The sequence below is a fragment of the Puntigrus tetrazona genome, chromosome 12 (genome assembly GCF_018831695.1).
Source record: "Puntigrus tetrazona isolate hp1 chromosome 12, ASM1883169v1, whole genome shotgun sequence".
Classification (NCBI taxonomy): Eukaryota; Metazoa; Chordata; class Actinopteri; order Cypriniformes; family Cyprinidae; genus Puntigrus; species Puntigrus tetrazona.
In genome coordinates, this window is record NC_056710.1 from 10,415,388 (window position 1) to 10,429,397 (window position 14,010).

General features: G+C 38.7%; 1 long non-coding RNA gene across 1 annotated transcript in view; it reads right to left on the bottom strand.

Annotated features, from left to right (window-relative positions):
- Window positions 1-14,010, bottom strand: part of LOC122355705 — a 32,445-nt gene that overhangs the window by 3,057 nt on the left and 15,378 nt on the right. Inside the window, exon 2 of the long non-coding RNA XR_006252238.1 lies at window positions 1,625-1,698. This is a non-coding gene — a long non-coding RNA (uncharacterized LOC122355705). The remainder of the gene's footprint in view (window positions 1-1,624; window positions 1,699-14,010) is intronic.

A 14,010-nucleotide genomic window follows, 5' to 3' on the forward strand; every position in this document is an offset into this window, starting at 1 on the left:
GCCATACACATCGAGCTCAAACTAGGAATTGGGAAAAACAAACAATGGCCTCTACAGCATGGAATAAAGATACATTGAAAACATAATATTGAGCACTGTCATTTCTCCTCATGTGGGCCGCTGCAAAGCCTGTTGTGTTTGTTTTCATGGCAGGAATGGATTGTAATTCAAGCATAATCTGGATTAACTGGATCATCTTTATCAGTGTAGTATAGATGGATATGAAAACCCCCAAAACAAAAACTAGAGATCCTGAAATCTTCACCTACATTTAGCAGATTTGCAACATCACTGGCCTACAATTGCTTTAATGCTAAACTATGTCAACAAGAGGGTGGAGGAGGCAATACCAGCAGGATTGTGTAGGTGTATCCATGAAGAAGATGATGGCACTGCTAGAGATGAGGGCTCCATCTCAGGGCATGATGGATAGCAGGCATTTGAATGCTCTCATTGAGAAAATCGGATATGAAAGAGAAGCATCAGGGACACAAAGTGGGCCTTGGCAGAAAGGCTACAGAAAGATCCCATTTCCAGCCACTCAGTGGGGTCAGCAACTCAAAGTGCACTAAATGGGAGTTTAGGTTGCTGTCTCACTCACTGTAAAAGATCACTCCCCAAAAGCTAGACAATTCATACTCATAAGCCATTCTGAGAAATAGCCTCGCTGCAGATTCATCGATCGCTGGACAGCTCTTTTCTCTGCTTTCTCCTTCCATGGCTCTGACTTCCTTTCATATCGGTATAATAGCTCTCGGAAAGTTGAGTCACAGGAAGAAGGTTTTATGAATCAAAGCTTTGTGAGGTTTCACAAATCTCTCGAAACCAACCTATGAAAAAAAGCAAACATCTCTCTTTGACAGTGCCTATGAGCTTCCCTTTGGCTACTTGTGTCCTTTTTTTAACCTGTAGAGAGACACTCATCTAGCACAGAAATTGCTAATGACTTTAGCATCGACCTAAAATTAGCAAAGCAATTACTTTCATTCAGGGACTTTCGTAATGGCAGGGAAATGTACTCTTCTTGAAAAATGGTCACTTGATAACATTTCATAGCCACTTTGAGCCTAGTTAGACTCTTCAATCACATTGTGTAGCAGGACAATGAAACGCAGGGAAAATATCGCACTATATCTGTCATGATAAACAAAATCCTTCTCTTGCAGAGTTCGAGAGATCAGCTTTCCCATAGAGAAAATAGCATATGCAAATGCTTTCTGATTTTCATGAGAGTGTGGCATTGTAGGGTGACGGCAATTTCAGCACTTAGAGCGAGAGGTATAATTAACTACTTAAGCAATACCCGGTTCTGAGAAAACGGCAGAGAACTCTCAGCCCTGGAGGCTAAGACACTCACCTGATGCTAGAGAGACAGAAAACTTCTAAAACTAAGACTGGAAAGCAAGTAAACAACAAGTAAATTATGTTCTCTCATCTTTGGTTTGCTGTATCATGAAACATTTTGTTGCGAAGGGTTTTGTTTTGTTCATGCTTGTAGAAATGGAAATAACTCAATAACTTTGTGTTTATCCAAACCACATTCATTTTTCCATGTACTCCATGATATTAAAAGATTCCTTCATATTTTCCTTTGAAGAAAACATACAGTGAAAAAAATACGTACTTGGGTCTGATAAGATGGAGTCTGTCTTTGGGACAAACTGGTCACAGCGAAGTCCACGGTAGCCCTCTTTACACCTGCAAAGGAAGAACAATGTTCAACATTTCAGTACAGGTGTCATCAATAATTTAGTCTAGAGGATTTTTGAATTTTTCTGTACAAAGTTAGAACATCAAAAACAAATTGATCAAAAGTGACCGTACTTGGCATTTATGTTCCAAAAGATTTCCATTTCAATAAATGCAGTGTTATTCATCAGAAATTTCTGTAGATCAAAATTATGGTTTCATTAAAATGTTAAGCAGGACATCTGTTTTCACATTAGTAATCATCCGAACCATCTAATAACCTTGACACTGAAAACTAGAGTAATAACTACTGAAAAATGAGCTTTACAAACACACAAATAAAGGAAATGTAGAAAAAATATAAAAATACAGAACCTATTATGCAGTATACTGTATTATATGGAGAAAAAAACAGTATGGTATTTCCTGTGGTGTAACAAATTTTTAGAGATCAAACATTCAATGCAATCGCTCAACTAAAAGTAATAAAAACATCATTATCTAATTATACAGAAGTAGAAAAATGTTTAAAATAGTTCTGGAAGGATCATGTCACACTGCAGGGCACCACTGTTACTACCTGACATGTCTTGCCGACCCATTTGGAATACAGATGTGGCATTTATAATACCAAGTCCATGTGTCCATCCATCATTATGTCATTTCACAGAGAGATTGACTCAGCATTAGAAATCAGAATATCCAGAAATGTTATGAATTAGCTTCATGCAGAAAAGGACAAGGAAGTAAAGAGGGAGGGGTGATAGGGACAAGAAAGAAGGAAGGGAATATAGGGATAACAGGCGGGTCCGTCCAGAGCTCAGTGGTGCCTGCACTCGCACAGATAACACAGTCTTGACATTTATGTCACATCCCCAATGAGCTATGGGACTATATGGAAAAGACGAAGGCATTTGACTAGACGCTTACTGTGAGATCTATGCGAAACAGGGGACTTTTTTCCAAAAGTAGTGATGTGTTCTGAATCTGTGTAGAAGAACCACACAGAACACCAGCTGTCCTCCAGCTAATGCATTTCAGACAACATCTAATCTCTCTCACCCTTTCTTTACATTTTTTTTGGAAGTCTTATCCTAACTGTAGTTTTCCCATGCGCACCTACATATACAACACACTGCTGCAAACACAGACTCATCTCCATTTACCAGCAGCATCACTGCTTTTATTCAGCACATGTTTACCAGAAAATTGCCCAATTCTGAGATCTGCCTCTGCGATCACTTCTCTCCTGTGCAACGCTAACATAATTTTGTGAGACATACCATGGTAATGGCGCTTCACAAAAAGGAAACAACAAGCGTACAGGCTGAGAGAAGAATCAAATAAACCCTTAGCACAATGATCTTGATGTTGTTTCATCTGGCTTCGTCTGCAGTGTATGTGTGACAGCTGCCTAGATGCCTAGACTCAGTCTTGTCTGTGTGTCTGGCTTGGAGAAGCATGAATGAGGTTTGCTGAAAGAAACAAGCAAGAGATGACTGAAAGAGAGGAAAAACATAGTTAGACTGTAATTACAGTCACGGAAACAGGTGAGGAGCGTGAAGTGCGGTCTCATCTCCTGCTCCCTTGCGCTGCTAGCTCACTGTCTAGTTAACACTCGTATGTTGACGGCAGAATGACGGCCATGACTGTTGGCAGCCTGTTTGTTTCTTTCTCCCTTTTTGTTAGAATAAAGTTGAGCTTTTTAGGCGTATGCGAGAAAACAAACCGACAAATGATTTCATGCATCATCGTTTTACTTGGTATCGAAGGAAAGGAAAATCAATGTGTGCGCATGTGTTTATGACATTTGAGGTGCCTACAGAGTAAACAACATTGTAAACTAGAATTTCTGCATCTGCTTCATGGCTTTTCATTATCATTCAAGGACTCGTTGCTTGGCATCAATGATCGTGCCCCCGTTGGTTAAATTACAGCTAGAGAAAAAGCAGAGAAAGGATATATCTTCCCGAAGGAGGCCAAGGCAATGAGCAGGACTTGCATTTGACTACCGCCCAGCTTGTTAATTAAAGCTGAAGTGTGTAATTTTTCAATGTTAAAATACTCGTCTCAGCTTAATATGCAGAGATGATAAAAGTAAGCCATTAGTGGGGCGATTTCCCTGAAAAGAGTAAACACTGTCTCTCTGTGGCCCTATCAAAACATTGCTTGCTTTGTTAAAGAATTCCGACCAGCACAGCAACAGCGACTCAGCCAATGGAATGAGTTAAAGGGTGGGGCACTCACTTTCTTGACTAATATAGATTCTTGAGGGAAACCTCTTTGAAAACAGTTGTTATTTTGCAGTAGCGTTTGGTGATTCTGATGGCGCAAAAAAATACACTTCATCTTTTGAAGGTATGTGGAGGTAAGTTGGAATAAACAGGTGAGCTTGTTTGTGCAGAAAAGCGTGTCTGCTGCAGTGGGATGTGCGTGGTGGTATTCTTTTCCTCCCTGTCAAACAGCTCCCACATAACAGACTGAGCTTGTGGCTTGCATGTGGGTGCTGCATATACTACCCACATTCACACACCCACATACTGTACAAACACACATTCGCACAAAGATATTGTCATCCCTCCTCAGGATCCTGTGACAACTTTCCTCCATAAATAAGGTGCAATCTGATCCTGACATCCTCTATATAGAGGCTAAAATAAGGCAAGTATTGGAAACAATCTCTGTTCAATTGTTCCTACCCAGCATCCCTGTCAAAAAAAAAAAGTGCTGTTTTAAGAAAAACTTGGCTTCTCTATTATCACGGCCAATTCATATTCATATGTATCTGTCTGGGTTTGAGGAACGGGAGAGGGAAAGTGGGCATTGCAACGGAATGATTTTATTTGTCGAATGACATTGAATGATGCCTGCTTCACTATTCAGGATGTTTGTTTGCAAGACAACCTCGCTTATCAAATTCAGTACACAAACAAGGACCAGTTCGCTATCTCTTCAACAAGTGTTTTTTTTTTTCAGGTTAATGTCTCAGGGGTTGACGTCAGCTTGAATGAACAGATGACAAACTACTTTTTTTAATAAAGACTGCATAATAACTCATTAATATTCATTATTTAAGTACTATGAAAATGTCATTTATGTATTGCATTTATTGATTTACCCTTGTCCCAGACTCAGACTTGCAATATTAAACTATGAAACTATCCATCATAAAAATTCATTATTTCATATTAAATTATGATAATCTAAGCAAATAATGAAATAAACATAAACCACATCCATTATTGTGTGCAAATCAGTTATAATATTTAATAACCATGAATTCAAATATCATGATTCTTCTACAGTGAAATAATTTCCACTACTCCAAACAATGAGAAATGTTTGTATTGTAATTTTATATAAAGTAATTTTATAGCATAACTATGAAAATAATATTAAACTACAGTCATATTTAATACTATTTTCATTTATATAGGTAAATATGTGTATTGAGTTTTTGATGTGTTTTTAAAATTTTTCTGCCACCATTTCAATCACAATAAATGTCTAGAAAGAGTTTAAAAAGGGTTTGCAGACATATATTCTAACATTCAACAGGACAAGAAAAATGCCTATAGTTGGATAAACCCCACATAAGAAATACTGCATGTATAGAAACAAGACAGTAAAGAAAAATATATCTTCTTTCAGCAGCCATACATTTACCCTACGCTTTGTTAATCTTAGGGTTTTCTACTTTCGCATGCTCTTTAAACCACAAAAGCTCAACTTGAAAATAAACCTATTAAAATGGTAATCACGCATGAGTAGATAAGTCCCCTAAGCTTTTACTTGCGGGAGGCGCAAATACTCAACCGGGAGTTCTCCTGACAGACGGTATTGTCATGGCAGAGCACTGGTTAGAGATAAGAGGAAGCACGGCGTTATATCACAAAACAGTTTGTGTGAGTCTATCCACCAGCGTGAGGATCAGCAACCGTCTAAGAGTCACGTGGAAGAGGGAGAGAAATGATTTGGAGACATCGATGGCCATCTTCACATGTGACTTCACAGCTCTGACACGCACACACAGGTGCTATTCCATGAGGCTCCGATAAAAGGCGATCACAGTTGGGTAAATAGAGCAGGGCTCTGTTCTCATTGCTCACACAATACTGATCTGTTCCTGTCAGACTAGCAATCACACAGGTGTCAATGGGAACTAAATGACATTTTGTCACACATCACATTCTGTGGTTGTTTTTAGGTCAATGATGATGGATTATTCAGGTAGGTGTCGGTGCGATCCTGCGTGAAAGTGCGCAAATGTTCACAGGGATCATCTCACTTACATGCCACATGATGACGCAAACGGGCACATGTGCAGAGGCACACAGAAACTGAACTGCCAGTGTCTGTCTCTTTACAATGAAAGCATGAATATCTCATTTTTCATCAGATATGGCGAGATAATCCAATGAAGCTGTGAGAGCGGCAGTCTGTCTCAGAGGTGTTTAAAAGCTTATCCTCCTTAATATCATTTACATGGCCCTTCTGCAGTCAGGGCAATAAGTGTAATTCCGTTAAATTGCGATATTGTCTTTCCCATCATTCCTCAGTCTCTCAGTCTTTATATATAGACTCTGGTTAATCCTTTCCTTTTTAATCAAGCCGCTTTGATGTATTCATCATGCCATTTTATTTAATTTGCTATTCCCCTGCAGGGGAGGATAGAGGTGGACACTGATGGAATCAACGTGTTGATGAGATGTGCATAGGTTCTGCATCTCTGTGGTAACGTTCACCATGGTAACTTCACGTGATTGTGGGCCAGCGTGCCCACTGGATTTTCGATGCAACCATAGAAAGGCATGTGAAAATAAGAACGATGGGCATTGTTGCCAATGAGATGGTAAATGTTGCTAAGAAGCCTCAGTCCATTAACGCCCTACAAAGAAAAATTGCTCCACGGATTCAGAGTTTTAGGTGCATCTCTCTAAAAAAATCAATGCATTTGATTGACAACTCATTACAGTCGAGTTGTTCCTGAGCACACATTTTCCCCATGGGAACAGAGCAAAATTTTCATTTGATTCAAACTAGTTATTTAGGTTATTATCGTAAGACACTAATCAAGATTTCATAGAAATTTTTGTGCCGTAGGCTGTATTGACCATATTGAAATCCTAATTAAATGCACTTCTTATCTTTTTTCTTTAAAGGCGAAAACAAATGCTTTATCTGCAGCCACCTTATCTGTGTGATGGACATCTCTTTACTTGATACTGGAATAAAGGAATTACAGTCAATATAGTTTTTTGCTGTTTTCTCTCAATTCACAAAGACGAAACTATATCTTCAAGCAGTCCACGCATCCCTAAGAAAGCTTTCAATTAAATTACAGGTTGTATAAAGTATGTGCTAACATTACTCTAACCTCTTTTAGGCATCGTAGAATACTAACAAGGCCAGGAATTCGCAGGTGGCTGCTAATTTATAGTGTCAACCTGTTTCTGGTGTTGATGACACAAACAGAGTTGTTATTTAATCATATTTAGCTTGTTAAGGCTGAAGGGCTCAAAGTTGCCGCAGCCATCGTTTAATCTTGAAGTGTGTGGCATATGTTTACCCTGTCAACAAGAACCATGCCATTTTAGGTCTGTGTGTCTCCCTGAAGTATCCTCAGAAAGTTTGCCTTCATTTAGTGACAGCTCCCTCTTTCACGTCTTCACATCCCCGCGGGTGATATTCACAGAGGCAAACCACCGCTGCCACGTTTGAACAGAAGTGACATGCTCTAACCTGGGGTGGCAGGGAGCAAAAGGTCCGGGGGACATGGTTTCAACTTAAACACCCCGCCACTACACAGCTTTGCGACACTGCAGAATATGCAGAAAATATCCTGGGGCTGGACGAGATGCATCTCGGTTCAGTCAGGAATATTAACAGCATGGAAACGCTTGTATTCTTTCATGCGGCTGCTGCTTGGCTGATAATGCCTGTACAGAGTAAGACAAGCAGATGTAAGATCACTCAGGGGAAACCCGTCTGTCTGAGCTGAGTTTGGAGTCTTTTTTTTTTATACTTTTCCTGGAAATTTACTATAGGTGTTCCCTATTTGCTTGGCTGGGAGGTATGTTAGACAATTAGACAGGCCAAAGCAGCACTTTTAAGCATCTGGTGCATTAATTAGCAGCTCTTGTGAAGGCCTGAAGACTGAGCAAACATATCTTTGAAGAAGCTGATTATTCGCCAATTCATCAAGGTGTATGATAATAAAAAATCGCGATTTTAGGTAGCAACGAGGCAAGGCTGTCGAACGGAAAGTATTTCTCAGGCACTGTTAACAAACCTGGCGTTCAGAGGCATTGTGCTTCCTCTTGCGTGACGGAACACAACCGCTTCGGGCACTGGATTTTGGCAGCCATCAGCTCTCGCATCTTTGCCTGATCAAACAATCCCCACATTTTCCATCGCTGGTCTGGCACTTCTACGCTTCTGTTCATCTGGCCAACTGCATAGTTTTTTCGCGTGACCTCGCTGCCAACTAAGCGAATGCTCTCTGGCGTTTTAAAATTGTTTTGCGTAAATAAAGACAACGTTGCCTTTGTGAGCGACATTTGTGATTCTGACATTTGCTTGAGCAATGTTAATCCTGTCAGCGGCATTCAGGATGACTGAGCTAAAATAATTGAAGATGAGAGTGTGCTCAGAGGGACAGGATCTCACTTGTGTGCCCCAAAAACACACACACACAAATGAAACTAGTCATGCTAACTCTAAGACACAAGCTAATTCGTGAGTGGCCATTTAGCAGATTTAGGACACTAGCTGGATTTGCTGGTGATGGATTAAGGTCCTCTCTCACAGAGGTGTGCCAGTTTCCCCCCGTCTCACTCTCCAGCACCTCTCAGGACTGGAAGTAAAGGGCAGCCATCTTAAACCCGTCTGAGCCGCAGCTACAGCTAAGACTAAAGTGAAAAGCTTGTCACCAATCTCCACCAAGCTCCATGTGTCAAGGACAGGCTTTTGGGGAAGAGGAAAAGCAGGCTTAAGGAGCTCAGGAGTGGCTAAAATCTATAACCTGTCTGTGTGCCAGCTGTAATTCACCACAAAATTTTTGTGATAGGATATGAGAGGTAATAGGCGTGTCATGGGTCATATATATTTGCGCAGAGCATATTGAGAGCATGGAATGTTCTGTACATCTCTGACTTGGCTTACTTGTAAGAAAATTAATTCAGAATCCAATCAATAACAAGTTTAACAAATAACTTTTTATTCTGGGAACTCACTGGTGAATAAATAAGAAAATATTGGTGTGTTTACAAGAACGTTTGGTACATATGCATCACTGTCAGCAGAGGACAAGAATAAATCTATAAGGTTGCAAGAAAGAGCACTTTGGGAGGTAGTTTTTCAAGCACAATTTTGCTATAATGAGCTTTCCATCCATAAATTTGCCTCAGTGACCCATTTTTCATTTGTAAATGTGCTGTGTGTTCTCACAATTGTCTAGAAGCCTTTTGTCTGCCTGCCAAAGAGCTGTTTACTTGTGTTTACATTTTGCTTCTCATCACATTTTGGGATATGTTCTGCTCTAGGCTATATTCTTGATGTTGGCTTACACCTCATAATTTCGCTCTAATAATAAGCATTCCATCTGTGAATAATAAGATTAGATGCCATATTATGTAAATATGCTTCTTCAGTCTCTTTAAAGAAATGAATGATAGGTAAGGTGAGGAGAGTTGTCAAAAATGTTGTTAAAATGAAGAGAATAATTTGTTCACCCTTGTGTTGTTCCAGAATCTTCTTGAGCGGAAAAGGAAGCTGCTGACTTGAGAGCTGCCGTGATTAGTTCATCGAGTCAGTGAGTTAAAGTTGATTCGATGATTCACTGATTTGATTCGCAAGTTTAATCCACTAAACTAATGATCTGGTTGCAGCAGTTCTCTAATTATTGGCTCATTGGAGATTAAGATCCGTATTGGAATACCATAGACTACCTCATGGTGCCTTTTTGTTGTTTTGGACCTTACAAGACAAACATGTTCACAATAAACTGTCATTGTAGAGCATTTAAAATAACCTCTTTTTTGTGTCGTTGGAAGATCATTAGGGTGAGTCAATAATGGGCAAATCTTTGGGGGTAAACTATTCCCTTAAGTTTAAATGTAAATTTTAGAATGTGAAAGTTTTCACGTATATTTTGCAAGTCTTTTGCCACCTTATCAATCTCTGACTTTGTCCACTTTTCTTGTTAGCATCTGGTTTGTGGGCTGGGCGACATGGCATGTCATTGTCACCGTTCATTACCTCCGCATTTCCTGTGCCTGCTGTGACAGAGAGGTAACGCCCCTTCACAGAGAAAACTCATTCCAGCTCCACAGGGAGCACTTTGTCTCTTCCACACTGCTATTGCACCACAGAAAATAACAAACGAAGAAATAATTTGATTTGTTTGTGTGGTAGGTAAGCGTTTTCTGAAAGGCACTGGAACCCTGACATCCTAATCCTTATTAAAAACCCTCATTAATGAGGTCCTCCGGAATTCTAGGTTTAGGTCTTGAACACAGGTAATAGAATTATTCGCACACACAAGGGCTTACCGTCAAGAACACATATTTCATTTAAAGACTTATTGCAAATAGAGAATTTAATATTTGCTGCAAGGGGTTTAACACCCGAATACTGACTCTCAGCAGGTCTGCCCCAAAAGAATTTTTGTCTGCTCTCTGATTGGGGAAAAAAAAGAGACTGATTAGAGCATCTGGCCACTTTCAATCAGACAGACAGACAACTTTACGTTTCATTAAAACATAATTAAACCATCCTTTTAAGTTCTGGTGAAAACATTATGTTAATTCAGCCCAAGTCCAATGACCAGCGCTTTTAATTCAAAGCATGCCTTTCCTCTATTAAACCAAATCGAGTTTCAACAATGTATCAGGTCAGTGCGTCTTAAATGAGCTTCTCTGAAGTAGCTCTCAATAACTTTTTTTTGTTTTAACTTGTATTTTCAAGACTATGTGCAAAATGGTACCCGCCCATTGTTACTATTGTTAAGAATAAAATATTAATGCTAATGAAAATAATAATAATCACATGATTCATTACCTTTAAAATAAATCAATAGTTTTCATCAGAAATCTCCAAAAAGAAATTTACACTTATTTTTAAAATATACCATTATGTTTGTGGAGACTCACACCACTATAGACATTACTTTTAAAAATTTAATTCTTTTATTTGGATTTTTCTTCTTCAGATATCAGGGCATTTTTAACTTCATGCAACACAATTTTTTTTAAATGGTTCTTTTTTATTCAACCAACTTAACACTTTACTCTTTTCCCACCCAGTAAAGTAATATATAAATAAGAGCTTCAGAAAATTTAACCAGAATATCATTATCTCATAATGCCACAGACCTCATATAATGACAGGAAGTGATAGTGACACACGTGTCATAGACAGAGAAAATATTCCTCTTCCACCATCTCCAAATTGCAGGCTTTACAGGCTGGGGGCGATGCTGTTCCACCTAATAACTTTGTTTGATCCCATACTGCTCAAGTATGCATTACCAATCAGGTCTCTCCTTTCAGGCCTTGCTTATAAACCTGATAAGTGCACGCGCTGGAATCCTAATCACTGACGCCCTTCTGAAAATGAGAAGCAGTCTGTGAAAATCAAATCTGATTGCACTCAGCAAACAAATACATATCATGAGTATGGAACATAATCAAGATTAACCAGAATACGTGACCCGCTTCTGTGGGCATGTTTGCGCGTGTGATTTGAGCATTAAATCGCTGTGCCCCCAGAATATCAAGTGATAAATAGGTGACCTCTTTCTAGCAGTAACCAATTTCCACATGAAGTGGGGAAGATAATCTGATCACAACAAGGTGTAAAGATAAAAGAAATCCCCATTGCCCTCTTTCTATCTCAGAGGGATTTTATCCTGTACAACTCCAAAAAGCACAGCTGTTTTTTGAGACTTTTTATTAACACGTAATCAGAAGTACTTATCAGAATTAGTTTAAGAAAAAAATTTTAGTAGGTAATTACAGAATGGTACTGGCAGTACATTCCAGAAAGCAACACAGTTAAATTCTTTCTCTCTGCTAAAGCAATGTTCCAGGTTTAGTACAAGTTAAGCTTAATTGATGGCACTTGAAAGCCTCAAAAGTGAACTTCTATCCTTTATTATAAAGAAAGTGCCAACATCTGGGCTGCGGAGAGACACTTACAAATAGTGGTGAACTGTGACTAATTCGTAAAACACAGTAAAACAGTAAAACCACAAAACATTAACAATATGTTTAAATACAGTTTATTTTTAATGTGAAACAGTATCTTACTAACCTTCTCTGGTAACAGTGTTGAAGGTAACGCATTACGCATTACAAGTAACGCAAGTTATGATTACTTTTGAATAAGATTACTTTTAAGGAACTAGTAAAGTAACGCATTACTTTTTAATTTACAAGAAAACTACTTTCTTTTTTATCCATTCATTTACTGACAAGACTCCTGTCCCCAGTTTGGTAGAAATCGGAAGTGCAGAGGTGCTGTGTGAATGCTGTAGTTCTGTACTAAATGCAAATTAATTCATCACACTCGCAGAAAACAGATTTAGTATTTATTGAAATTAATAAAAACAATGTAATTACTTAATGAAATGCAAAAAATTAGACAAACCTTCAATATGTTAACGCAAATATCTAATCCCATTTTATTCCAATGTCTCTGCTGCTGACCTTTAATGATCTAGTTCAACCATACTAATAAGCAAAAAATAATACAAAAAAAACAAACAATTGTGCTTCATTGTTTTTAACTGTTGAATAGTATTGAACCATCTTCTCCTGTATTCTACTGTACAGATGTGAATAAATTTTTTTGTGAATAAATAAAATGATCAGAATACCTTTAAAGATCAAATAATATACACTATAAGAATTAACGTAAGAACTTTCATAAGTAAGGCTTCACAATTCCGCAGTAAAATTCAGAAAAAGACCCTTTTTCACTTGTAAGTGCATCACCTCATGCCACGAATGTTGCCAATTGAGCTTAACTCGCCTTGAACCCAAAATATTCCTTTAAGGCCTTTTTTCTGCATTTTCTTAAAGAACAAACACCAATTTCTTGGCTCAGTCTTACACAATTCTCTTTTTTATCTCTGCTTTTTGTTAATTGTCGTCTTCTTCTCAGTTTTAATAATCTTTTTTGCCTAGACTTTCTGTGATTGCCAAGTTGCTGACATTGCGAGGCTTTTCCCCAAAGTCCCTGGCGCAGATTCTTGGTAAACAGGGGTAAACAAACACAAGAAAACCATTAGCGGTGCCCACAAACTAGAGTTTGCAAAAGACTCTCTTTGGAATGAGGGCTGGTTAGGTTCTGTTTGCTTATGTTGCTTAACTCGCACACACAGGTACACACAAACACAGAGAGAAGTGACACAGAGGCTGCTCATTAACGGAAAAGAGGCGACGGTGACTCAGACACGCTCTCACGGACGTGCCCTCACCCAATTCCTCCAAGACGTTTCCAAATCCTTTCAGGCATTCATTTAAAGCAGGGGAAAGGTCATGTTCTGAAGTATCGCCACAGAGGATCTCTGACTGATTGATTAAAAACAGACGGATACATGGCAAGCTGCATCGGATCAGTCTGAGATGCTCGTGTTGTTGGTATTTCTGCTAAAAGGCAAGAGAAGGAGGCATATGAAATACAAAGCATAGAAAAAGGAATAATTCGGCGTGACTCTCTCCGCAGATTAATTCTTCAGCGAGCCTCTGCTCAAAGTCCCGGTCTAATGAGGTGCGCCGACCTCAGCTAGGTTTAATGGAATAATAAATGTATCAATGCTTTGAAACCTGCAAGGTCTCTCACGAAAAACACACACACACACACACACACTCGAACAGGATAGAGATTCCTTTGCTCATGTGCATCTTAGCCCTCTGTTTAGCACCACTGTATCATTGCCGATCTGTGCAGGATCTTTTGATAGACAACTATAGAATACAAACTCTAGATATTCTGCATCTATATAAACATAATTCTTTGTTCTTGACAGAAAGGATACCCGATTTCTACGGGTTTCCAGGTTGTGACAGTAGTTTAGTCCTGTAACAACAGCAACTTGTGAAAAAAGAAACCCACTCAAGTAAAACGTCCAATTTCTTAACAAGAAGGAAATTATTTATCGTATGACTCCCCAGCTATAGATTAATATTTCTTTCCAAGTACATGTAATTGGAGATTTAAACACAATGTTCTTGTTTTTATTATTTAGTGCAGTCAATCATTTCATCAGCCAAATCACAAAAATGCAAAAATTAATTTTACACAATTCTAATACAA